Genomic DNA, 27,868 nt, shown 5'->3' on the forward strand with positions numbered 1-27,868 from the left:
GTGGGCTAGGTGATTCTCTCAAATGGGCATGCTTTAGTGATGGGTGTCCATGCAGGTCTGTAATGGGTGTCCATGCATTGGTGTTGCATGCAGTGCTTAGTATTGGGATGGGTGGTTTATGAGAGTGGGGTATATGTAAGGTGGTGGAGTGATGGGGTGAGGGTAGTGGTAGGAGTTTGTGATGGCATGCAGGTAGGGTGGTTGATATAGTGGTAAAGATTTGGCTTACCAGAGTCCAGTCCTCCTGCTATTCAGGATGCATGATCACCAAGACTTGCTCCTCCCATGTTGTTAGTTGTGGGGGGATGATGTGGGGGTCCACCGCCAGTCATATGTACGGCTATCTGGTGTCTTGCAGCCACAGAACGCACCTTCCCCCGTAAGTCATGCCACCTCTTCCTGATGTCATCCCTTGTTCTGAGGTGCTGTCCCATGGCATTGACCCTGTCCACGATCCTCCGCCATAGCTCCATCTTCCTTTCAATGAACGTCTGCTGCACCTGTGATCCGAATAGCTGTGGCTCTACCCGGATGATTTCCTCCACCATGACCCTTAGCTCCTCCTCTGAAACCGTGGGGTGTCTTTGGGGTGCCAAGGATGGGGTGTGAGTGGTATGTGTGAGGATGTGTGGGGTGATGTGTTGTGGTGTGTGCTGTGAGGTGCGTGGATGGTGTATGTGTGATGGTATTCTGTGGCTCAGATTGAGTGGGTGCTCCTGGCTTGTCTCTTTCTCTGTTGGCAATCTTTTTTTTTGTTGAAGGGGTTGTGGGTAATGTGGGTGTGTTTTTTATAGTGGTGTGGGTATGGTGTGTGTATGTATGTCAGGTGTGTGTAGTTTGAATTGACCAATGTGTTGTAGTTTTGTAAGTGTGTGTATTTTGAGCGCATCAGTGTGTACCGCTAATGGTTTACCGCGGTTGAAAGACTGCCATGGTGATTCTTGGGTCCTGATACGGTGGGCATATTTCTGTTGGCGTAACAGTGTCGGTTTGGATACTGCCAGTTTATTACTGACCTTTGGTCTGGCGGACTTGTGTGGGTGTCCAAATAGTGGCAGATTTCTCTGTGTAGGTCATAATACCTGTAGCGGTATACCGCCGCGGTATGCTGGCGGCCATCAGCATGGCAGTAGGTGGCATTTACCGCCAATGTTGTAATGAGGGCCTTAGGCCACCAACATACCGTCACCGTGGCTACTGACTATCCATGGCATTATGACTGTAGACAGAATTCTGCCAGAAGACTGGCTAAATTCTGTCTACAGTCATGGCAACGGATGGCGGTAAGGTGGCACTGTTGCCAGCAGCAGCGCCACTCCAGCAATACACTGCCTACTGTATCATGTTCAATGATACGTCCTGGCGGTGTTTTGCTGGCGGACGCTGCTGCTGGCAGCAGCACCGCGCCCCGTCTCCTGCCGGAGGACCCCAAGCAAGCAGGTAAGTCGGGTTCTCTGACAGGAGAGTGGGAGTGGGGGGTGTTGAGTACATGTGTGGGGTGTGTGTGACTGTCTGTGAATGCGTGCATGCGTGTGTAATGCATGTGTGCATGAGTGAAAGTGCATGTTGTGTCGTGAGATTGCGTGTGTTCCTGGATGTATGTTCATGAGTGTGTATGAATGCGTGGGTGAATGTGTGTATGCGTGTATGTATGGGTGTGTATGTATGTGCGTGTATGTGTGTAAATTTGCGGGGGTCGGGAATGGGAGGGGGAGGGAGGGGGAGAACTCTGGGGAGGGGAGAGTGCGGGGGAACCCCCTATCAGTGCCAGGGAAGGAATTCCCTGTCACTGATATTGCCTACCGCCATGGTTTCAGTGGCGGTGCAGAAACCACGGAAACCATGGCGGTGGGCAGGGTCATAATGCCAGGGGCGGCCTAGTGACTGCCGCTGCGCTGGAGACTGAAGTCTCCAGCCTGGCAGTCGTTACCACTGTGGCAGTTGGTGTGCTGACTTGGCGGTTTGGCTTTGGCCAAACCCCCATTGTCATAATATTGGTGGTAGGTACGGCCAGCCTGTTGGCAGTAATACCTCCACTATACCACCTACCGCTGGGGTTGTAATGACCCCCTTAATTTTTAAACATCCTATTTAAGAGATGCATGAAATAAATTCCTTTTTAAGATCTTATACAGTTGACCTGGAGGGATTACGTTTGTGTGTGTATATCCTTAAACACATTTTGAACAATAGAGATCAATTATTCCATATGTATTATAGGAATAAAACTGGTTAAATTGAAAAATAAAATGTGATGCAAGGTCATTCATATCTTTGGCAACTGGGGCTGCTGAGCCAAATCACCCAGAGTCGCATAACATTTGAGTATGCTATGCAGGCATTGCACAATAATGATGTTGCCATTACAGTGTCATGCCTATGGAAAATTCTGAGAATTATGAAGCTCCAATATCAATAAATTACTCAATAAATTAGAGCCTAAATACAGAATAAAAATTTTAAAAAACTATTGTTCATCCGCACCACTATTTTGGATCCATGTTGAAGATCTGCGCATTCGCATTCAAAGGGATTTGTAGCACAGCACAAGAAGTAGCTCCTACTCAGATTTATGGTGTATGAGATTGAACGGTTGGAGGGTCAAGTGCAAGTGATGGCCTCTGCTTCCACCTTGGCACAGAACAGGGGCAGTGTCTAAAGAATGACAAGAATTTTGGTTTCAAAAATGCCAAGTTGCATGAATAGTGTCTCAAAAATATTGTTACTACGAAATTATTGAGGAATAGAATATAGAAGGTAAATAACGTTTTTATGGGTATAATATTGTTTTTGCAAATATTGTTGTATATAATATTGTTTGCTATAATAAAGTTGTAATTTATCAAGAATATATAGTTAGAAATTATTTTTAGATGTTAGTATTGTTTTATGTTTAATCATTGTACCTAAGTGGGCGAATGTGAGGTGCCTGGTTCCCAGTCTCTAAGGACGTAGACCACGATTGAATACACCCTATTCCCACTGAAATATGTTGGTCATCGTGCCCAAGTGCGTATTGATATTGACAATGTATAAGTGTACTTTCATAATAAAACTGACCACCCCCAGCTGATATAACCAAATATGGAAACACAGAAGGATGCTACAATCAAGTCACCCCAATGAATGAAACAACTCAAACATATTTCATAATAATGTTTAATTAACCCATAACGTTTTCCTACTGCAGATATTGGCCTTTTCAAATGCCTACAGTTTGTATATTTCCATACTTATTTACACATATTAATTTTCTTTAGTGCAACCAAAACCACTGCTGCCTCCTGGTTTCCTGCCTCCTTTCTTTTATTTTTTCCTGACTCATATTTCAGCCCCCTGCGCTCTTCCCACTCTTCAGCACCTGTTCAGGCCCCCCTGCGTCTCACAGTTTTTCCTGCGCTGCTCCCCCCCCCACTCCCCACACCCCTCCTACTGCAGGACCTAATGGTGGTTGCTGCATGACCCCATTGAGCAGGCCCCTTCAGCTCCCACTGGCACTGCTGATAAGCGCTATATAGCACCGAAAGTATATTGACCACTGCTGCCTCCTGGTATCCTGCCTCCTTTCTTTTCTTTTTTTCTGGCTCGTAGTTCAGGACCCCCCACTTCCCCTGCGCACTTCCCACTCTTCAGCTCCCCTGACCCACCGTTATTCCTGCGCTGCTCTCCATCCCACCCCCATGGACCCTTTCCACTCCAGGACCTAATTAATGGTGGTCAACCTGCGACCCTATTGCGCAGGCCTAGCCAGCTCCCCCTGGCATTTACTGCTAAGTGCTATATAGCGCCTATAGTATAGTGCCTATTGCTGCCTCCTTGCTTCCTGCCTCCTTTCTTTTCTTTTTTCCTAGCTTGTAGTTCAGCCCCCTCCCATTCCCTGCACTCTTCCTGCTCTTCAGCCCCTGCTCAGGTACCCCTGCATCCTTCTGTTTTTCCTGTGCTGCTCCCCCTCCCGCCCCCTCCAACTCCACGACCTACTTAATGGCAATAGCTGTGCAACTGCGTGGGTGGGCAGCGGGGTGGCAAGGCAAGCCCATCTATGCCCATCCGTGCCTGGACTACGCCCAGTGCCAGGACCCCTGGACATCCCACCATCGTCCGCTAGGCAACAAACGAGCTCCTGATTCTCAACAGCAGATGCCAAGACTCCTGCTGCTGCACGGTCTTCCCACACTCCGCTGAAGGACCTTTAGCCTGCCACCACTGCCACTTCTCCTGCCCCACTGGACCACCTACTCACACAGGACCCAACACCTCACAGAAGACCACCAGCAACCCGACGCTGTTACACTGCATCCTGCTCAATGCCCCCCCCTAAGCAAGTACGCCTCGGAAATCTGGGACACCATCACCACCCTCACCCCAGATGGTGCCTTCATCACAAAACATGGCTCAACCCCCGACATTGCTACGGCTACCCCTGACAGATACAGGATGATACACTGAGACCACCCCAACAAGCACGCCGAAGGAATCGCCATCATTTTCAAGAAACCATCCAGTGCTCCACCACAAATGATGACATAACACTGATCACGGAGTACCTTAACTTCCTACTTCACATCGAACTCAAGACAACCATGAGGGATACCCTTGCATACAAACCACCAGGACTCTGACCAGCTTTCTGTGACACCATCAGCTGCATCATCGACCCCCTTGCCATCGACTCCCTCCACTACATGGTGCTCAGCAACCTCAACTTCCACATCGAGAACCCCAAGGACACCAACTCTACATCCCTATTGGAGAACTTCAAGAACATCAGATTCAACCAATTAGTCTCCAAACTCACCCACAGAGCCAGACACACCCCTGACACCATGTTCTCCTCCAGGGACAGAATCAAATTCACCCACACCACAGAACTCTCCTGGACCGACCACACAATCGTCCACTTCACCATCTCCTAGACCCAGCACACCATCACCAAGCAGCAAAGCGCCACACACTGCAGCTGGGGAAATGTAACTGAGACCCAATGGACGTAGGCTTTCAGCACCACACTACCCAACACATCAACCAATCTTGACCAGGCCGCCCACAACTTCTCTTCCTGGATCAGCAAAAGCAACCATCATCAACCACATCAACACCACAACCAACCACACCAAGGAACTATTCAAGATCATCAAGGAATTCTCCACCCTGACTGCCACAGAAAGCACAGTACACCAACAACTCTGCGATTCACTATCCAACTACTTCCACAACAAGATGGCTAATATCTACTTTAACCCTCAACCCAATTTGCCCAGACTCGAAAACCTCACCCAGCCAACAAACCCCAGCCCAGCCTTAACCGCCTGGTCTCAACACAACATCAGGACCACTGTTGCCATCATGTCCTCCATCCACTCTGGGGCACCCACCCACCCTTCCCCCACCACCTCTTCAACCTTGTGGACATTGTCAGAGCCCACGGACTCAACATCATCTCCTACGCAGACGACACCCAGCTCATCCTATCACTCACCAAAGACCACTCTAACATCAAAACCAGCTTCTGCAACGACATGACCAATGTAGCCAACTGGATGAGAAACAGCTGCCCCAAATTGAACTCTGAGGAAACCAAGGCACTGATATTTGGAAAGAACACCTCCGCTTGCAGCCACAGCTGGTGGCCGGAAGAACTTGGACCCACTCCCACACCAACGGACCCAACGGACCACGCCTGCAACCTTGGCATATTCCTGCACAGCCAACTGAACATGAAACAACAAGTCAACTCAGTTGCCTCCTCCTGTTTCCACACCCTCTGCAAAATCTTCAAATGGATACCAATAAACACTAGAAAGATCGTCGCACAAGCCTTCATCACCAGCCGCCTCGACTATGGCAAAGTGCTCTACACAGGTATCCACTCCAGCTCCTCAGAAGACTTCTGACAATACAGAACGCAGCAGCCAGACTCATTCTGGACCTCTTCAAGCATGCCCACATCACCCCTCACCTCAGGAAACACCACTGGCTCCCTGTCCAGAAAAGATGCCAGTTCAAGACACTCACACACCCCGAGAAAGCCCTCCACAAACTGGGATGGTCCTACATCAACCACCAGCTGAGCTTCCATCTTCCCTTGAGACTCCTGTGCTCTTCTTCACTCGCCCTCACAAAAGTCCCCTGCATCCATTGCACCTGCAGCGGGGGCCGTGCTTTCTCTTTCATCGCCGCCAAAGCCTGGAATGACCTCCCCCTCCACCTCCAAATGGCACCCTCCCTGGCAGTCTTCAGAAAGCCACTCAAGACCTAGCTTTTCGACACAGGCAGAGCACCCTCAATGCCCAGATACCCCTTACTCTAATGTATTGGAGTATCTGTTTGTGGACATGTAAGGTGGTGCTCCCTATGTATTGTTTGGGCATGGACATCATAGTTTATAAACAACTAATTTGCTCTTGCAAGTGAGTCTTCCCCTCTTTTTAGTTTTGACATTAAATGGAGTTATGATGTGTGTACTTTTCTCTCTGTTCTTACAAGTTTTACATTTGAAGCATTTTGTAAACCCCTCCTTGGGTATCAGCCATGTACTTTTCTGGATGTCTGGAGTTAGGGTACTTTTTACTAGATGGTCCTGAAGAGATCTAGATCTTCTAAAAGTGATCTGGGGCAGCTAATCACTTTCTTTCCTATAATTAGATTGCTCATTATGAGGTGCCAATGTTTTTGTAGTGCCTGCTTTACTTTGAGATGAGCAGTGCTATATGTGATAATGAATCGATGTCTAAGGTTCCCTACCATGGGTTTTTTACATGTGAAAAATGCTGTTTCCCTTTTACACTTCCTGGCTCTGTTGGAAGCTGCCTTTAAGATGTTCTTTGGGTACCCTCTTTGAAACAATCCGTAATTGTTTTTTCCACTTGTATACACTCTTCTTCGGTGCTGCATACCCTCCTTGCTCTATAGAAATCGTCAAATGGAATGCTTTTGATAACTGGTGGAAGTGAAAACTCCTTGCATATAACGCAGTGTTTCCAGCAGTGGGCTGTCTATATGGGGTAGTAATCAATTTATCCCCAGGTCCCTTCACTAATACATTCAAAATTGCTATTTCTGTGTTACTGATCTTACTAGTAAACTGCAGATTTAACGATTTCTATTGATTTCCTCTACAAACTGGTTAGCTTCAGTTGTGTGTCCTTTCCTAGAAAGAATAGATCATTCTATAAATCTGACCAATAAACTAATGTGGTTACTCCATTGTTCCATGCTGCTGCCACCGAGCACCTGTTCTTCCCGCCAGTGCATATGAAAATTAGTATGACTGGGGGTGAAGCAGGTGCCCATATCTGTTCTTCTGAGCTGTTGAAAGAGCTCCGCTACAAACATAAACATATTTTTCGACATAACCATTCCATCCTGGTAAGTTATATGATGTTGTATTTTACATATTTTATGGGTCTCATCCTCAAAAAATTGGATTAAAAAAATACAATATGTACTTGGAAACATTTTTAAAAGGGCCCACTAGGGCTGCAATGATTGAACATCCAGGGGGAGTGATTCTGTTTTTATGAACCTTCAGTGTCAAGTAGAAGGTAGGCACTCTCAGTTGGTCCTGTTTCAGAAAGATGTATTCATCCCAGCGTAATAATCCTTGTTCCTTTCATTCATTTAATTTGTTTGTGAAGTTACCTTTAACTCGTAGATAGTCATCCATAGTTATTCTTTCATAACAGTCTGTATCATTAAGGTGAGTATATGCCTCCTTCAAGCATGATTCCTTATGCCAAAGTACTATCTTACCCCCCTTGTCAGAGAGCTTTGTAAGTGCATTATCCATTTTTTCAATTTATCCACAGTCCTGTTATGTTAGATGGATTCTGCTTCGGGAATATTTGAAACTATGTTCTTGGCAGTACGAAAGTCACAAATTTTAAAACCAAAGTTTCTGCATTTGTGAGAGTGGAATTAGTCAGATGTAGTACCTTTTGCTGATTACTGGTTATTTCTGGATGTTCCTGGTCATGCTCCAGGGAGCTTCCTCTTGGTCTTTTCTTCCCTCCTCCTTTTGGTTTGCCTCCGACCTCACTATGGTCTGTGGTCTGAGCTCTGGTTTAATCTTAAAAAACAAAGTTCATCAATTACTGATGTTTGATTGGTAGTATCAACCCCTCTGGTTAGTTCCTCCTGCTGTAACTCCGGACCAGTTTCTGAGCTTAAATCACTATACGTGTGGTCCTGTTGGGCTTTGTTTGCATCCTGAATTCTTTGCCTTCTTATAGAATCAAACATTTTCGCTAAGGTATATATTTGTCCCCTTTCATAATCCTATCAATCACATTGAAAGTTGTTTGCTTTTCTTTTCATTATGTTTTTTTTTTTTTTTTCGGCAAGCCTTTATTTTAGTTCTGTTCTAAATTTTAACACTTTTTAGTTATTGTTGGCTTAATCTATGGCCTCATTCAAATCTTTGATCTTGGATAATAAATCAATACTTTCAATCTTGGCATACTTAATTAATTAGTATATGCAGCATTCCTAGTAAACTTTGTGCATTGTATTCAGCCCACTCATTTAATAAATCAAGATAAGGGTTCTCACATGTAGGTTGTTATAGTTAGGACCCAATTTCCATAGAAAAAGCGTTTTTTGACTTGCCTTTATCTTTGGCACCGTTTGACAAATCTTCACACAATTTTTCCCACAAAATTTCAAGTGGGTCTTGTGCATGGAAATTTTTGGGATGATCAAGCGGGGGCCAAGAAAAGAGGGGGGGTCAGAAATGTGTGTTCCCCATGTTAATTCCTATAGACCCTTTAGACATGCCTGCAGCTCGGAACCACTAGACGGAATTAGACCAAATTTGGCAAAAAACTAGCTTTTGGTCCACAGATCACCTTTGCTTTATTTGGTGTAAATCTATTCTGTATTTTTGAGATATTAAAGGAAAGGTAATTTGTGTATCAAAGCCGTGGATCCAGAGAGTTCTCATGCTGAGATCTAATGCACCCCCCCGGCTTAAAAGCATTTTTTTTGTAATCATGGAGAAATTGGTGGCTGGATCAGTGGATTTTTCTATGATTTAAAAAAATAGCAGTCTTCCATGTTTCTCTGTTATGTTGCCCCCGGGTGGGCTTTCAGAAGCCCCTGGGAATACCACCTCCCGTGATTATGCTAACTAAGTATGGGGGGGGGATGAATGCCCCCCCCATGCCTGGGGACCACCACCTTCCTGGGGCAATAATAAAAATAAAGTAATAGGGGGGTCCTGTAGACCCCCTGGGGACTGCCACATACCCAGGCTTTATTCAAAGAGTAGGCGAGCCGCACTGTGCCCCAAGGGACTCCACCTCCCTGGGGTAACATATTATATACTTAATAGCGGGGTTCCTGAGGACCCCCTGCTCCCGGGGATGACACTTCTCCGGGGCAACATTTTGAAAAATTAGTGTGCCCTTGGGAAAGAAGATGATTTTAGGAGGGGGTCTGTCATGACCTCCCTGAGGCAAAACTGAAAATATGAAGGGGGAATACATGGCCCTGAGGAGCTCCATCCCTCACTGCTGGCACATGATACCTCCTGAGGTGTCCACCTTTGGGAGGCAGCTGTTTGCTTTTGATTGATGGGAGCTGACAGCTCCCACCAAGCAAAAGCAAACACTCTGCTTTCAGCAAGCGGACGCTTTACAAATTCTCAGGCCCAACCTCCCTTCCTGAGCCATATTTTGCCCTGGGGACCCCATCCACTGGGGCCCACTGTAATTAATATGGGGAAGGGAAACGCTGCTACCCTCCCAGAGCCTTATTCAGCCCAGGAGACCTCCTCACCCAGATCCCCAAAGTATTGATTAAGGGGACTGGGGCCTATATTAAAGGTAGTTCAAAGGTAGGCCCTGGAAATGGAGTCCCAGAGTCCATAATAAGCTCAGGAAGGAGGGATGTATGGCCCCTTCACCTTTAAAATAATAAAACATCGTTCACACCATTTTCCAGGCTGATAGAGAACTTACCACACATTTCCTGGCCAAATTGATAGGCATGTATGGATTGCTAGTGTTTTCCCTGTTGAACGGAAGGTTTCAGGGAATTGAAACTTTCAGGGAATTATTTTGTATATGGATAGTAATATATATGTTCTCTGAAATAAACAAGGGTTGCAGGGACATTATAGTCAGGAAGTAGAATAAAAAAAAATATAGAAATTCACCTATAAAAAACAAATGGACATTATAGTTAGGCCCACATTTTAAAAATACAAAACCATAGAAATGAGGCTGTTATAGTTAGAATTATTTCAAGTAACTATAACCCATGCACTAAGGTAACTATAACTCTTACCCCTGCCAAGCAGTGTTATTTCATCAATGATTTTACTGCAAATGTTACAGTGATATTATCAATGGTGTTATAAAGGATGTCACGAGTGCTGTAATCTGGGGTAAATAGCAGTGCATGGCGAGGGTGCCGTATCTGCACCTCCATCCAGGCCCCTATAACCACCCAACCCTGTTACTTTCATGTCCTTCAGCTGGGACCTCGGGACCATCATCTACCCAGGACAAACCTAAAAGAATGTATTAGGATTTATTATTGGACTGCCGGGACCACTGCTTCCTCAGGGCAAGAGATTTAAAATAGTTAAGGGGGCTGCACGGACCTCCCTGGGCCACGGGGACCACCTACCTGGGGCCACCTACTAAAAATACATGGGTGCCACATGGACCACCTGGGCCCTGATGACCACCACCCCCCGGGGGTACTTTAAATACATTTATGGAGGGCCACATGTACCTCCCAGGCCCCGGGGACCACCACCTTCCCTGAGCAATACTTTAAAAATACTTAGAGGGCCCGTGTGGCCCTCTCTCCGGGACCATTTTCACTATTAAAAAAGCGGAACATAGTACCCCTTCCTTGGCCAATTTCAGCCCCGGGGATCCAACGCCCCGGGCCTAACCACGTCATCCTGGGTGGCCTCGCCGTACCCAGGTCACCCAATAGTGACAGATGGGGACCGTGGGGGGAGCCTCAAGGCCTCCTCAGTCCCAGACTCCTGCAAGATGGCCCCAGGGTACGAGATGGTTGCATGGGAAAAAAGCCCCTTAGGCCAATCAGAACACTCCATTTTTTTAAACTGGGTTTGTAGGACTCTCGGAGTTCCTTTCTTAAGCAGCCAATAATGTAACATTTGCGTTTCATAGTTTATTACCAACTGAAAATCAGGTACTTATTTTGACATAACACAATTATTAAGAAAGTTAATATCTCATTCCATACATATTGTATCAAATCATTAACGATCTATAAATTAAAATCAGAAAAAAGTACAAATGTCGCAAGCTGTGGGGGAACGAAACACAATTCTGACATGGTAGAGCATTAAAAAGGAAATCATTGGTAAGTCCTGCCTTGTATCAGGTTAGAGTTCATTGGCACCTTGAAAGTTGGTAAACTCTTAAGGTGAATAAATTAGAAACACCAGGCCATCAGTTTTACATCTGTGGTGGACATGTCTTAGTACATTGGGGTAGGCAGGGGTCTGGCCCTCTTAGGAGTTTGAGATTGGACCCACAGGAACTAAGGCCACCAGCAGGCCACTATTCTTCATATTAAATTATTCCTTCAATCAATCATTCAATTAAAGTTTTTTTTTGTACTGCAATAAACCATTACTCAAAGATGAATGGGGACTTTTCTGGCTACGAAACCGTACTCAACAAGTAAGTGTTTGACACCTTCTGAAACATAGCTGTTGTATTTTCTTTCCCAATGTTTGTTTCTGCATCGGATGCATGTGCAGGCTAGCCTGGTGCTGGCTGTCTGCTCAGAAAGAAAATTTCAGGGTGCCTCCCAAGTGTCACTCTGATTATTTTTGTCCAGTATCCACATGGCTGATGGTTGCTCCAGGCTCAATCCATGGCTATTGATTTTTGTGAGTACCGGGTAACAGTAAGTGGCTGGTCTCACCAAGACTCACAGTCAGCATTCATACACCTTTGCAGCTGGATATTGGTGTATGTGTGAGCAATGCCCATGCTAGTTTAAGTCAATATAGATCTTTCAGTTCCTAAAATTGACTCCTGCTTACATGTTCACTAATTGGCTTTGGGGCAGCATCCCACCGGCACTACATATGGAAGTCCATGCTCAGACTATAATAATCAGGTTGAGACAGGGTTTACCACATCAGAGAAGATACTTCATACAGCAATCCTTTTCCAGTTTGATGTTTGCACTGTGGGAACTGATGTCTAGCAGACAACAAGCCAATACAATTCAACGGATTTGCTGCTGTAAAAAATAAAATAAAGTGTGTTTTCCACCAACACAGAAACTTAGGACAAATAAGCTAAGAGGGAAAGAAGTGGGTAAGGGGCTGCCCTCATTGTTTCTTTGTGAAAAGTAGGTATTATCAAGCAACCATTCATACAAAGAGGAGGTTTTTTGCAATGTTAAGTGTTTCCTATGATTTACCTCCAAACACAGATGAATCTCAAATAATAATCTACAGCAACTTGAATTGGTTAAGAGGAGGAAGTGGGCCAATATGATCTAAATAAACCACCTTAAGATGGTGTAAACCCCAAGTTGGAACAGTTGCTGTTGGTTTTGCAGTGAAATAATTTTTTTAATTGACCTTCTTGGAACTATAACTCATGTTTTTTAAGTCTGCTCTAGAATCGGGGACCATGAGAATCATTATTGGAACAGCATTAATAAAGAAGCTGAAGGGGCTTGAACTGAAGCGAAGCCTTTGTGGGTTGATTTATTAAGATGTTTAATTTCTGCTTCATTTGAAATATATCTTTCTCTGAACTAAGGGTTAGGCAAAATACATTTGCCCGCAGGTCACAAAATCCTGCAGATTTAACTTTGCCTCTGTCACAAAGCAATGTCTGTTTTGACCTGTCTGTTTGGATCTTTGTTTGTGACCTGATCAGGGTTCAATTCTTGATGGTTGTTACCACCATCCTGGTAGCTGAATCTGCAGCAGTGTTCTCCTTAGAGTGCATGCCTCATGTTCTGCATAAGAGGTAGGTTAACCTGTAACATGAATACATTTTCTACAGCTGTTTAATCTTTATCAACTTTCCTGTCTATTCTTCATAGCCGTATTCCTGCCAGTGTCTACACCGTAAGCTAGATCTACCACTATCAAAATGGGACTGAGTGATTTTGCTTTGTGAGGGACCAATCGTATTGTCTCTATTTCTACTATTTGGGTAGTGAAGTCACCTAATGTCCCAATCCGTTAGTTATTCCTTGGTCAACTGCCTACAAGCCCACTTCACCAGTTGGTGAAGGATGATCCACTCTATTTAGAAATCTGCACCTGCAAGCAGCGAGCATTTAACCTACAGTGGCGCTGCCATTTGGGCACTCCACTTTAGTCTGAAAACTTAAGGGAGGAGGTGCCATTCTTGTAGGCCCACTTTGAAAATCTCAAACAATCAATCGAAGGCCTTAGCATGCAGGGAATTTTCATCAGTCTGTATGATTAATTAAAAATTTAAGGGTATTATATGTATTGAAAAAACATAAGATCATGCCAGAGCTGTACATTTACTGTCAATTGAATGGAGGTCCATCGTGTCCATTTCATATAGTGCTCTGGAGTGGGTTACGGTATACTTTGTAGCAGCCTCCAAAGTAGGATTTAGAGATACAACAATTACATTTTTCCCTGTTTTATAACTGCTCTTTGTACTTAGTTTTCTTTTTCTACCGGTGGATTACTCTTCTGGAGCCAAGTAGAGATGCAATTTAGATGCAGTGGATCTTTTTTGTTTTCAGTAAAAAGAACATATTTGTATTTAGATACTGCCAGATCACTATATAATGAAATGAAGGCTTGAAGTTTACAAAACGCATTTGGAGGGTCTTATGTAGCGTCTTTTTTTCTAGGAAATCTGATGCTAGTATTTTCCCATCACATAGCGGTTTGTGCGGCAATAAAACAACAGTGGGAAAAGCTACTTTTGACTTTCCAACCTTGACTTCATATCCCGGTTGTGCTGAATTGGTTACTTTTTGGTCTACTTGATTAAGAGGCTAATTGATAGGACACTCTTCCAAATCTTCTTCTGTGATGTTTATATCATTAACATATGAAAACAGTTCAAGGTCTCCTAGCAGGAGTTCTCTAAATTTAGTAGTGAATGCACCTGTGCTGTTTTCATACTATTGTGACAAATGAGCGAATGCAAATTGAGAGACCGGAAAAGATGACGATGGTCAATTATTGTGACTCTGAATCTAAATCTTGACTAGAAAAAATTGTCAGGGAGATCCAAAGGGGTTCCCTCCCTTCTTATGAATGAGTTTGGTAGCCCATATGTAGAGTTGGTAAATCTTTACCATTTCCTAAAATCAGGTTAGTACATTCAAAATATTCTGTTTTTGTGCATGGGATTGTTTGCTACTCTAAAATGTTTCGAACCTCTGACCCTAGATTTGACATTAATCATATGCTTAATTCGTTCTACACTGCATGTTATTGAATGTGACTATTAATATATCTATAGTCTACTCCATAGTGGGAGGTCCCTTTGGGCTTAGCTAAGTTACATCAGAGTACCATACAGTGGTCAATCGTAGAATCATTTTCCCTGGCCCTGTCTTGTTCTCTACGTATAGTATCGGAGCCAAATGTACAATTCTCAAGGGTATTTAAAATTGCTTTTCTAAAATTAGATATAATATCAAGCAATGAAGCCAATCTGTCATTTCTTGGCTCACCTTTACTACCTTTTTTGGGGATTGGCTTGGTGACAGCATCATGCTAGGAGTCGGGGAGCACCCCACTAGATGTAACCCATTTAAAACAGTACTTAATATTCCATCCCACCAAAGGGATAGCCTTAAATGTTATAGCCGGAAGCCTGCCAGAGTCACCTGCCCATCGCAATTTTATATTTCTAACTATCACAGCTATCATACCTACTTCCAACAGTGATTTTAAATTAGAATACAGACGATATTCAACATTATTTACATTATTTACAGTTTTCGTTTTGAAGGAGAAGTTTTATGTATAGCTGATATAAATCAGATCCATTGTTTTTCAGGTAACTGAGCTTCTACATTTTCTTGGGATACCCTTAACTCAATTTAAACCAGGCACCACAATTTTTTTGACTATTGCTTCATGCACTCTGGACCAATTATATTCAGGGAACTTTAGCTTCTTTTGCATAAATAAAGCATTATATTGTTTCAAGTATTGTATTATTTATGGTCTAGAAAAATGGCTGCTACTTGTTTCTCAAGGAGACAGTTTGGTCCCAGAATCCCACCTTTCAGCAGTACCAACTCTTCAGGTTTCTATACAAACACAGAAGACCAGTGGGACTAAAGAAGCGGAATGGTAATAAAGAGGTGTGACTGCATGGAAAGAGATCTCAAGAGCTTGAATCCAGAATGCTGAAACACTTGTATAAATACTTGTGAATCACATCACTTATAGATACCAGAAAATCAAGTTACACCAAATACACAATGATCAGTGTTTCTTATGGGCATGTGCACTTGATACCTTGCTCATACCTCATATACACCTGGGAAACTAAATGGAACACAGGCTAAGCTTTGTATAAATTATTAAACATGTGTTAGTCACAAAGTAGTCCACAAAATTATAATTATTAGATATTTGAAGTGATGAGGCAGAGGTCCAGCTCGTAGTGCGTGTCAAACACATTTATTGTAACGGTGCTTCTCAATCGAGGTGCTTTCTCTCTCCCAGTCAGCAAGCAACTGCCGGGAGAGAGAACGCCCATTACAACATTATATAGCATGTTCGTCTCGAGGCTAGCATTATTGAAATATCTCAAGACGCATTACAGCACATCCCTCTCCGTTAATAATACATGAACAGAAACAATAGAATATAAAAAACTCAGAGAAATTAACAATAAATAATTTGATACAGAGAGTAAGAAAAGGAGAACAATAGAGGAAAACATGGAATGAAGAGAACTCACCAAAAACAGACATTCACAAAATTAGGAGTTACACCCGTAGCATCAAAACCAAAACCTGAATTGGGATCACCACTTCCGCCATTTGCCTGAGCACTTCCGGCACTTGCCTGACCACTTACACCACCACGAGTTACACAAGGACGTACTACATCTTCATCTTTCATCAACATATAACCACTACAGTCATCACACCTTACACCATTCCTCTCATTCTATTCAGAAGCATACTTCGCAACCCTCCTTAAATTCCAGCGTTGTCCATTTGAGAGCAACACATGTCACTTGTGAACTTCCTGAGCCCTGAGTGGTCCTAACAATTTGCACAAACCTCTCTTTACTCTCCCTGATTTAACTTTCACCCAATCAACTGGTTTAATTCTCAAATCATTACACACAGTTTTTTTCTGCTGGATCATCATTGAATACATCGCACCCCACCCTCCCCCGCTGATTAAAGCATCTCCATCAATGATGGTTTTATTCTACAAATGGGTTTCCTACCTCTCATAACCACAAACGGTATCCTACCAGTAATTAAATTCTCTGTGGTGCGATACGCCCAAACAAGTTCTGAAATTACTTGCTCCACGTCTAAACTATTGACTGTTGCCAACTGTAACCCACCTTTGATCATACGATTAGTTCATTCCACAATTCCATTAGCACGAGGATTATATAGAGCTGTACGTGCATGTTTTACACCACATGACTCTAAGAAATCCCTTGTTTCACTAGACATCAATTGTGTGCCATTGTCAGTGATCAGAACTTCGGGAAAACCTTCCTCTGTTAAAATTTCCCTCAAAACGTTTATGGTTGCAGACGTTGTGACCTCAGTCATAAATTTTACAATTAACCATTTAGAATGAATATCAACCATAATGAGTGCAAAATTTCTACCTCTTTCTATTCCTGACAAGGGTCCAATAAAATCTAAGCAAACACTATGCCATGGCTTGCCCGGATCAGTTATACTACCCCCATCGGACTGTACTCCAACTTTCAAACGGTTTTCACTCTGTATGCACTCAGCACAACTCTCACCCCATCTTACATCATAGTCCATGCCAGGCCACCAAAACTCCATCCTAAGCCTTCTTTTAGTGAATGTCTGCCCCAGTGTCCCTCATGAACAATGTCAAACAATTTTTTTCGTACCCCCGCTGGTGGGACAATTTTATCACTACGCAAAACCATCCTACCCTTAATTTCTAATAGCTCATCCAATACTTTACTGTAAGGCTGTACCGAAACCAGAAGAGTGCTGTCTCTCCAACCTTTTTTTATAAGGTCTATAACATTCTTCAACACATTATCATCCTCTATTGCCAAATTCCAGTCAATCTCATTTACAGTCCCTCTACTCCAATGAGTGACTTCAAGCACAGATGCAACTGCTCCTTCTTGTTCACTCTCTAACACATTGTCTTCATCCACCGATTGCCATTTAAGAGCTAGACGTGAAAGGCAAGCCTGTACTTTCTTCCAATCCGGAATGCACTCAATATTGTAGTTATATTCCTGCAAGCGTGAAGCCAATCTGGCCAGTCTTGCTGATCCTTTGCCAGTTCCATCAGGTGAAAGAATATTTAGTAAAGGCTTGTGGTCAGTACGCAGGGTGATACTACTGCCCCAAAGATACGTGCGAAAATATTCCACACCCCATGCTGCAGCTAATGTCTCACGCTCCATGACCGCAAAATGTCTCTCAGTAGCTGTCCGTGAAGCGAAGGCAACGGTTTTCTCAATGGAGCCATGCATCTGAGATATGACAGCACCAATACCTATAACACTTGCATCAACAGTTATAATCGTTTTCTTCCTGGTATCGAAAGACATTAAAATGTCAGCATTACACACCGCCTCTTTTATCAGTTGAAAACATTGTTGTTGTGCCACATCCCACACAAAATTCACTCCTTTACGTAAAAGTACCTTCAAGCTTTCTGTTTTGCTGGCAAAGTTCTTCACAAACTTGGAGTAGTATTCAATTAAGTCCAAAAAAGATTGCAGTTGCTCTTTATCCTTAGGAGCAAGTGCAGACCTAATAGCATTTAAGAGGTCTTTTTTTGGTTTAATTCCATCCTCAGACAAGGAGTGACCAAGATATTTCACTTCCTTCACCAGCAACTGACATTTTTCCTGTTGTAAGGTCAGTCCATACTCTAACAATCTATCCAACAACATTTTCAAGGTGACATTATGATTTGCTATAGAATCCCCAAAAACAAGAATATCGTCTTGGAAAAAACATTATATTATCCAACCCCTTGAAAATGTGATTCATCATTCTCTGAAAAACGCTCGCAGCAGATGCCAAACCGAAAGGCATGCGAGTAAACTGATATGTCCCTTCCATAGTGATAAACGCCGTGAGAGCTTTAGATGCTGGATGGAGTCTTATTTGATGGTACGCATGTTTAAGTTATAACTTTGAGAAATACTTAGCACCTTTAATCAACAAGATTAACTTTCTAATGTTTGGCAAAGGAAAGTTGTCTGTTACAATATTTTGATTCAACCCCCTCAAATGCACACAAAACCTTAATTTTCTATCTTTCTTCTTAGAAATAACAACAGGCGACAGCCACTCTGAGGCCTCCACAGGTTCGATTACACCACTGTCCAACATTTCATTGAGAAGTTCTTTAACCTCCCCTCTGACTGACACTGGTACTTTCCTGACCTTGTGTTGTACAGGAATAGCTCCCTGTTTCAATTTGATCTCATGCACATAGCCTTTCAATTCACCCATTTCTTCTCTAAATACATCCTTTGCTCCACACAGAATATCTGTTAAAGGAACATCATCAATAACTGTGACGTGACTAGGAGCGGATGGATTAATGACGATGCGAAGATCATATTGATGTTGCCAACCTAAAATAGGGCGGCCAGATTTAGCCACATAGACCTTGCCTATAACCTTTCTTCCTTTGAATACTAGTTCAGTGAGCATATAACCAACAATATCAATATGTTCACCCTGATAACCACCAGGATTAATATCCTTATTTAACAATCTAGCTGAAGGCCACTTCCGAAGGGACAGATTTTTTGGAATGATAGTATACAAGGAACCAGAATCTACCATTAGTTCTACCGGCATATTTTTTATGATAAATTCTACTTTAGGCCTTTGTATTCTCCTCACACTCACCTCACCACTGTCAGACTCAGACACACACAAAACCCTCTCAACTTTATCACACTTGAATGTGCCTCCTACCTCATCAACTACCATAGCCCCTTTCCCTTTAACCAGTTCTTTCTCTTTACAGACCCTTGCAAAAATGTCCCTTACGCCCACATCTTCGACACTCTTTCCCTATGGCAAAACAATTTTTCGATTCAGAACTGTGATACTTACTACTGCACTTGGTACACATTTTATTATTAGCTCTACTGATGCCAGGAAAGCCATCATTGTACCTTCCCCACAACGATCTAGTAGTGACAGCTGCGTCACCCTCAATCGATGATATTTCCTCAGAACATCTAGCTTCTCTCCTTTCCATCTGTTTCATGCAAAACTCAGATTCTTCAATGACCTTTGCAATCTCTATTGCGTCCTTCAACTTGGGGTCCTTTGCTGCCCACAATCTTTCCTGCATTTTCCTACTTCTACATTGTACAATAAGCTGATCTCTGATTAATTCCTCGGTCATTGCTCTACACTTAACTGAAAGATCTCTCAACCGAGCAACAAATTCATCCACGGATTCGCCTTCTTTCTGCAGCTGTGTGTAAAACTTAAATCTTCGCATAACAACATTTTCAGTTTTAGCAAACCTCAATTCCAATCTATGCCTCGCTTCTATAAATACATCATCAATAGGTTGTCCAGATTGATCAACCTCCTTTGGCAAATATTTGAACACATGATGTCCCTCTTTGCCCAAGGAACTAAGTTAAATAGCCCTTTTTCTATTAGAAGAGAATTCTGAACCATCTAGAGCTTCATGATAATTATAATTCATGATAATTATCAAACATATGTAGCCACCCCTCCCACTCTATTGGTGGACTTCCAGGTTGCATCAAAAACTGAGGTGGGGAATTGATTGCTGTAGCTGAGATATCCATGTCTTACTAAATAATGCAACTAATAAAAAAACTATTTTTTTTTGCCAATAATGAATGTGTCTAATATTTATATAACTTTCTCCATACGATAATTAAACTAAAGACAAAAAAAAAATGTTTTAAACACATCACAGTTTCCAAGTTATTTACTGTCTCTGTATTTCATTAACGTTTTTATTTCTAAGTTCAAGGTGTGCCTATCACTGCAGGAGGCACAATAACAAACGTAGTCAATCCGTTGTTGTCAGAGTAACCAAATCACTGAGATTACCATGGTTCCTCAAACCTGATCATCGACAATATCACATGTTTCCCTTTCGTGAAATTGCAGTATTGGTTAATGAGAGCTTTCCCAACATTTCCAAGATGGCCGCCGATAACGTCAGAAACCTCAATGTGACATATACGTTGCTAGGCGATAGAGCTTGTTTGCTTTGAATATAGACAGTAGTAGAAGAGCACCCGCATGGTGAGCCACTTCAAACGAAGATTGCGCCCTTATACAACCAAACGCCACACAAAGTCAAAGTAGGTACATAAAGTAAGTACGAATGATTTCGGCAACAAGTATTCGAAGCGCCTGACTTGATATTGTGGATAGCATGGATTTAACAGGCTACGTTGAATCCGGAAACGGTGATTCCCAAGCATCCACGTTGAGCGTTGATCGTCGTTTCTTGCTGACAGCTGCTCGTTGCCAAAATGAAGTGATGAGGCAGAGGCCCAGCTCGTAGTGCGTGTCAAACACATTTATTATAAGGGTGCTTCTCAATCGTGGTGCTTTCTCTCTCCCAGTCAGCAAGCAACTGCCGGGAGAGAGAACGCCCATTACAACATTCTATAGCATGTTCATCTCGAGGCTAGCATTATTGAAATACCTCGAGACGCATTACAACAATATTCTCTAGTCTTCCCAAGATTGTAAATTCTTTGCAAATCTAACGTCTTCATTTATTACCGAGACCATTACCCTGCAATAATGTATATCCAGCTAACATGTTTGAAACCACTCAGAGCTTCTTTCTGTTTCAGCAGAGCTTACCATACTACAGTATTTCTACCCTTATTGAGTAGTGGTCACTAATTCAAAGTAAAGTCTCATGCCGCCTAAAGAGAAGACAGTGACAGTACAGGCCCCTGTGGATAAGATGCTTTTCTGTAAAATACATGTGTGTGGTAAAAATGTATTCAACATATGGTTACTAAGGTAAAAGAGGCATATTCACTCTCTACTCAAACAAAGAATATCTGAATGAAACTTGTTTGAACTCTGCAAGCAGCTCTTAGGAAAAATCACAAGCTTTCTGGGGTTTAATTACAAAAACTATTGAAACTAAACAAGCACCTGCAAGGTTCCAAAATTATAATGTTCTCCATTTATTTCTCACCTTTACTCAGAAAATGTTGCCTCCAAATGATTCTCTTCTAATTCCATGGCTATACCAAATAGAAAGTTTGGATAAGCTAGAACCTTCCACAGATGAGCTGATATATATATATATATATATATATATATATATATATATATATATATATATATATATATATATATATATATGTATATATATATATATATATGTATATATATATATATAATATTTTCATTTGTATCTGTCCTACCTCCAGGATCAGAGTCACAGCACCACGGACACAGTCTTCAGTTTACCAATATAGTTTATACATTTTTATATTTCTTAACGTGCAAGCAGTGCAAAGGGAAAGGGGAATCGGGGTTGACGTGTTTCGACATTATGCCTTTGACTGGACAATAGAGTCCTACATTGCTCATAGTCTCATTTTAAAGGTGTACATACAGTGTAGTCCCTCCACCATATCCATTAAAAGACTAGAGCGTATACTTTGCTTACCACTTCGTCAGAATGCCAGCACCATGTTTGTTGTAATTTCTGTAAAGTACAAATGAAGCAATACACTCCTTATTGAACATGTCATTTCAAATTCTTATAACATTTTGTACTTCATTTTTAATTTCAAGGAGCTCCTGACAAAGATGACATCATAAAAATAGATATCCAACATTAATCATAAAATCTTCATTTTAGGAAGTCTTTTTATGACCAGACTCATAACAACCAAAAATCATGTCTATTATTATTATCCTTTTTGAAATGTGAAAAAGTGCATAGTGCATTCTACATATTCATAATTAGAGAATGAGAGGAATATTCAACAATCATCCATATATGTATGCATAAAGTGCAACTATTCCCATTACTTGAAAAAGATTTGTTAAAGTGCAAATTTTAAAAGTGCGAATGTACTCCTGTATTAGTAAATCATAATTCCCGGAGTATCTTCATGATTCAAAATATAAGTGCACCAAAAAATTCACAAACAATATTTAAAAATCCAAAAATTCTGAAATTCAATATGTGCAAACCTCACAATTGCAGCTTAATCTAATTTAATGCAGTCATTTATCATTTCTAAATATTCTGAAATAGAAATGTTCATTCTAAAGGTGTAGTTATAATTCAATACATAATTAATTTTCCAGAGAAATTTAAATGTGGGACAGGTTCATCAAGTGAAATGCAAAGTCAGTAATCTTTGCCATAAATTGCATTACTGTATATCTGGGGGATGAAAAAGAGAATTTTCTTTCTCCATTTCCAAATCTTTTACTGTATCGCTACCCGTCTAGATATGAATACTGTAGACATTTGCATAGATTATAAACTATCAGCACCTATACCACAAGTTCTTATTTTCAGTCTTAAACATCTCACAGATGCACATGCAATTCCACGTCTAAATTATGTCCATGTGCAATCTCCATTCCCAACTGTATTATTAAGCGTGATTTCATTCTTCTTAGGGTCAATTGTCTATCTCCTCCACGTTCCTCAGCTTGAATGTATTTTATTCCAAAATATCTGAATTCTCTGACATCATTATCATGTTTTTCATGGAAGTGCTTAGCAAGTGGGTCGGAAAAGTCTCTGCTCTTTATAGCACATGTGTAGTAAAATTCTCAATTTCGATTTATTTTTCGTGCTCCCCACATATTGTTTTTTGCAAGGGCATTCTAAGACATAGATCACAAATTTGGATTCACAAGTGATATGCTCTAAAATCTTTTCATTTCTTCCATCATACAGTGTAAGGAAATGCCTCCTTGGCATGGTTGCCCCCTGACTTTTTGCCTTTGCTGATGCTATGTTTACAATTGAAAGTGTGCTGAGGCCTGCTAACCAGGCCCCAGCACCAGTGTTCTTTCCCTAACCTGTACTTTTGTATCCACAATTGGTAGACCCTGGCATCCAGATAAGTCCCTTGTAACTGGTACTTCTAGTACCAAGGGCCCTGATGCCAAGGAAGGTCTCTAAGGGCTGCAGCATGTCTTATGCCACCCTGGAGACCTCTCACTCAGCACAGACACACTGCTTGCCAGCTTGTGTGTGCTAGTGAGGACAAAACGAGTAAGTCGACATGGCACTCCCCTCAGGGTGCCATGCCAGCCTCTCACTGCCTATGCAGTATAGGTAAGACACCCCTCTAGCAGGCCTTACAGCCCTAAGGCAGGGTGCACTATACCATAGGTGAGGGTACCAGTGCATGAGCATGGTACCCCTACAGTGTCTAAACAAAACCTTAGACATTGTAAGTGCAGGGTAGCCATAAGAGTATATGGTCTGGGAGTTTGTCAAACACGAACTCCACAGCACCATAATGGCTACACTGAAAACTGGGAAGTTTGGTATCAAACTTCTCAGCACAATAAATGCACACTGATGCCAGTGTACATTTTATTGTAAAATACACCCCAGAGGGCACCTTAGAGGTGCCCCCTGAAACTTAACCGACTATCTGTGTAGGCTGACTAGTTTTAGCAGCCTGCCACAAACCGAGACATGTTGCTGGCCCCATGGGGAGAGTGCCTTTGTCACTCTGAGGCCAGTAACAAAGCCTGCACTGGGTGGAGATGCTAACACCTCCCCCAGGCAGGAATTGTCACACCTGGCGGTGAGCCTCAAAGGCTCACCTCCTTTGTGCCAACCCAGCAGGACACTCCAGCTAGTGGAGTTGCCCGCCCCCTCCGGCCAGGCCCCACTTTTGGCGGCAAGGCCGGAGAAAATAATGAGAAAAACAAGGAGGAGTCACTGACCAGTCAGGACAGCCCCTAAGGTGTCCTGAGCTGAGGTGACTCTAACTTTTAGAAATCCTCCATCTTGCAGATGGAGGATTCCCCCAATAGGGTTAGGAATGTGACCCCCTCCCCTTGGGAGGAGGCACAAAGAGGGTGTACCCACCCTCAGGGCTAGTAGCCATTGGCTACTAACCCCCCAGACCTAAACACGCCCTTAAATTTAGTATTTAAGGGCTACCCTGAACCCTAGAAAATTAGATTCCTGCAACAACAAGAAGAAGGACTGCCCAGCTGAAAACCCCTGCAGAGGAAGACCAGAAGACAACAACTGCCTTGGCTCCAGAAACTCACCGGCCTGTCTCCTGCCTTCCAAAGAACTCTGCTCCAGCGACGCCTTCCAAAGGGACCAGCGACCTCTGAATCCTCTGAGGACTGCCCTACTTCGACGACGACAAGAAACTCCCGAGGACAGCGGACCTGCTCCAAAAAGACTGCAACTTTGTTTCAAGAAGCAGCTTTAAAGAACCCTGCAACTCCCCGCAAGAAGCGTGAGACTTGCAACACTGCACCCGGCGACCCCGACTCGGCTGGTGGAGAACCAACACCTCAGGGAGGACCCCCGGACTACTCTACGACTGTGAGTACCAAAACCTGTCCCCCCTGAGCCCCCACAGCGCCGCCTGCAGAGGGAATCCCGAGGCTTCCCCTGACCGCGACTCTCTGAAACCTAAGTCCCGACGCCTGGAAAAGACCCTGCACCCGCAGCCCCCAGGACCTGAAGGACCGGACTTTCACTGGAGAAGTGACCCCCAGGAGTCCTTCTCCCTTGCCCAAGTGGAGGTTTCCCCGAGGAAGCCCCCCCTTGCCTGCCTGCAGCGCTAAAGAGATCCCTTGATCTCTCATAGACTACATTGCGAACCCGACGCCTGTTCCTACACTGCACCCGGCCGCCCCCGCGCTGCTGAGGGTGAAATTTCTGTGTGGACTTGTGTCCCCCCCGGTGCCCTACAAAACCCCCCTGGTCTGCCCTCCGAAGACGCGGGTACTTACCTGCAAGCAGACCGGAACCGGGGCACCCCCTTCTCTCCATTCTAGCCTATGTGTTTTGGGCACCACTTTGAACTCTGCACCTGACCGGCCCTGAGCTGCTGGTGTGGTGACTTTGGGGTTGCTCTGAACCCCCAACGGTGGGCTACCTTGGACCAAGAACTGAACCCTGTAAGTGTCCTACTTACCTGGTAAAACTAACCAAAACTTACCTCCCCCAGGAACTGTGAAAATTGCACTGTGTCCACTTTTAAAACAGCTATTTGCCAATAACTTGAAAAGTATACATGCAATTTTTATGATTTGAAGTTCCTAAAGTACTTACCTGCAATACCTTTCGAACAAGATATTACATGTTAAATTTGAACCTGTGGTTCTTAAAATAAACTAAGAAAAGATATTTTTCTATACAAAAACCTATTGGCTGGATTTGTCTCTGAGTGTGTGTACCTCATTTATTGTCTATGTGTATGTACAACAAATGCTTAACACTACTCCTTGGATAAGCCTACTGCTCGACCACACTACCACAAAATAGAGCATTAGTATTATCTATTTTTACCACTATTTTACCTCTAAGGGGAACCCTTGGACTCTGTGTATGCTATTCCTTACTTTGAAATAGCACATACAGAGCCAACTTCCTACATTGGTGGATCAGCGGTGGGGTACAAGACTTTGCATTTGCTGGACTACTCAGCCAATACCTGATCACACGACAAATTCCAAAATTGTCATTAGAAATTGATTTTTGCAATTTGAAAAGTTTTCTAAATTCTTAAAAGACCTGCTAGGGCCTTGTGTTAGATCCTGTTTAGCATTTCTTTTAGAGTTTAAAAGTTTGTAAAAGTTTGAATTAGATTCTAGAACCAGTTGTAGATTCTTAAAAAGTATTCCAACTTTTAGAAGCAAAATGTCTAGCACAGATGTGACTGTGGTGGAACTCGACACCACACCTTACCTCCATCTTAAGATGAGGGAGCTAAGGTCACTCTGTAAAATAAAGAAAATAACAATGGGCCCCAAACCTACCAAAATACAGCTCCAGGAGCTTTTGGCAGAGTTTGAAAAGGCCAACCCCTCTGAGGGTGGCAACTCAGAGGAAGAGGATAGTGACTTGGAGGAAAATTCCCCCCTACCAGTCCTATCTAGGGAGAACAGGGTCCCTCAAACCCTGACTCCAAAAATAATAGTCAGAGATGCTGGTTCCCTCACAGGAGAGACCAACACCTCTGAAATCACTGAGGATAGCCCCAGTGAAGAGGACATCCAGTTAGCCAGGATGGCCAAAAGATTGGCTTTGGAAAGACAGATCCTAGCCATAGAGAGGGAAAGACAAGAGATGGGCCTAGGACCCATCAATGGTGGCAGCAACATAAATAGGGTCAGAGATTCTCCTGACATGTTGAAAATCCCTAAAGGGATTGTAACTAAATATGAAGATGGTGATGACATCACCAAATGGTTCACAGCTTTTGAGAGGGCTTGTGTAACCAGAAAAGTGAACAGATCTCACTGGGGTGCTCTCCTTTGGGAAATGTTCACAGGAAAGTGTAGGGATAGACTCCTCACACTCTCTGGACAAGATGCAGAATCTTATGACCTCATGAAGGGTACCCTGATTGAGGGCTTTGGATTCTCCACTGAGGAGTATAGGATTAGATTCAGGGGGGCTCAAAAATCCTCGAGCCAGACCTGGGTTGACTTTGTAGACTACTCAGTGAAAACACTAGATGGTTGGATTCAAGGCAGTGGTGTAAGTAATTATGATGGGCTGTACAATTTATTTGTGAAAGAACACCTGTTAAGTAATTGTTTCAATGATAAACTGCATCAGCATCTGGTAGACCTAGGACCAATTTCTCCCCAAGAATTGGGAAAGAAGGCGGACCATTGGGTCAAGACAAGGGTGTCCAAGACTTCAACAGGGGGTGACCAAAAGAAAGGGGTCACAAAGACTCCCCAGGGGAAGGGTGATGAGACAACCAAAACTAAAAGTAGTAAAGAGTCTTCTACAGGCCCCCAAAAACCTGCACAGGAGGGTGGGCCCAGAGCCTCTTCACAAAACAATGGGTACAAGGGTAAAAACTTTGATCCCAAAAAGGCCTGGTGTCATAGCTGTAAACAGCATGGACACCAAACTGGAGACAAGGCCTGTCCCAAGAAAGGTTCCACTCCAAACTCCCATCCAGGTAACACTGGTATGGCTAGTCTCCAAGTGGGATCAACAGTGTGCCCAGAGCAAATCAGGGTCCACACTGAAGCTACTCTAGTTTCTGAGGGTGGGGTGGATTTAGCCACACTAGCTGTCTGGCCGCCTAACATGCAAAAATACAGACAGCAACTCTTAATTAATGGGACTAGAATAGAGGGCCTGAGGGATACAGGTGCCAGTGTCACCATGGTGACAGAGAAACTGGTTTCCCCTGGCCAATACCTGACTGGAAAAACTTACACAGTCACCAACGCTGACAATCAGAGAAAAGTACATCCCATGGCAATGGTTACTTTAGAATGGGGAGGGGTCAATGGCCTGAAACAGGTGGTGGTCTCCTCAAATATCCCAGTGGACTGTCTGCTTGGAAATGACCTGGAGTCCTCAGCATGGGCTGAGGTAGAACTAAAAACCCATGCAGCAATGCTGGGTATCCCTGAACTGGTGTGTGTGAAAACAAGAGCACAGTGCAAGGCACAG

The sequence above is a fragment of the Pleurodeles waltl genome, chromosome 4_1 (genome assembly GCF_031143425.1).
Source record: "Pleurodeles waltl isolate 20211129_DDA chromosome 4_1, aPleWal1.hap1.20221129, whole genome shotgun sequence".
Classification (NCBI taxonomy): Eukaryota; Metazoa; Chordata; class Amphibia; order Caudata; family Salamandridae; genus Pleurodeles; species Pleurodeles waltl.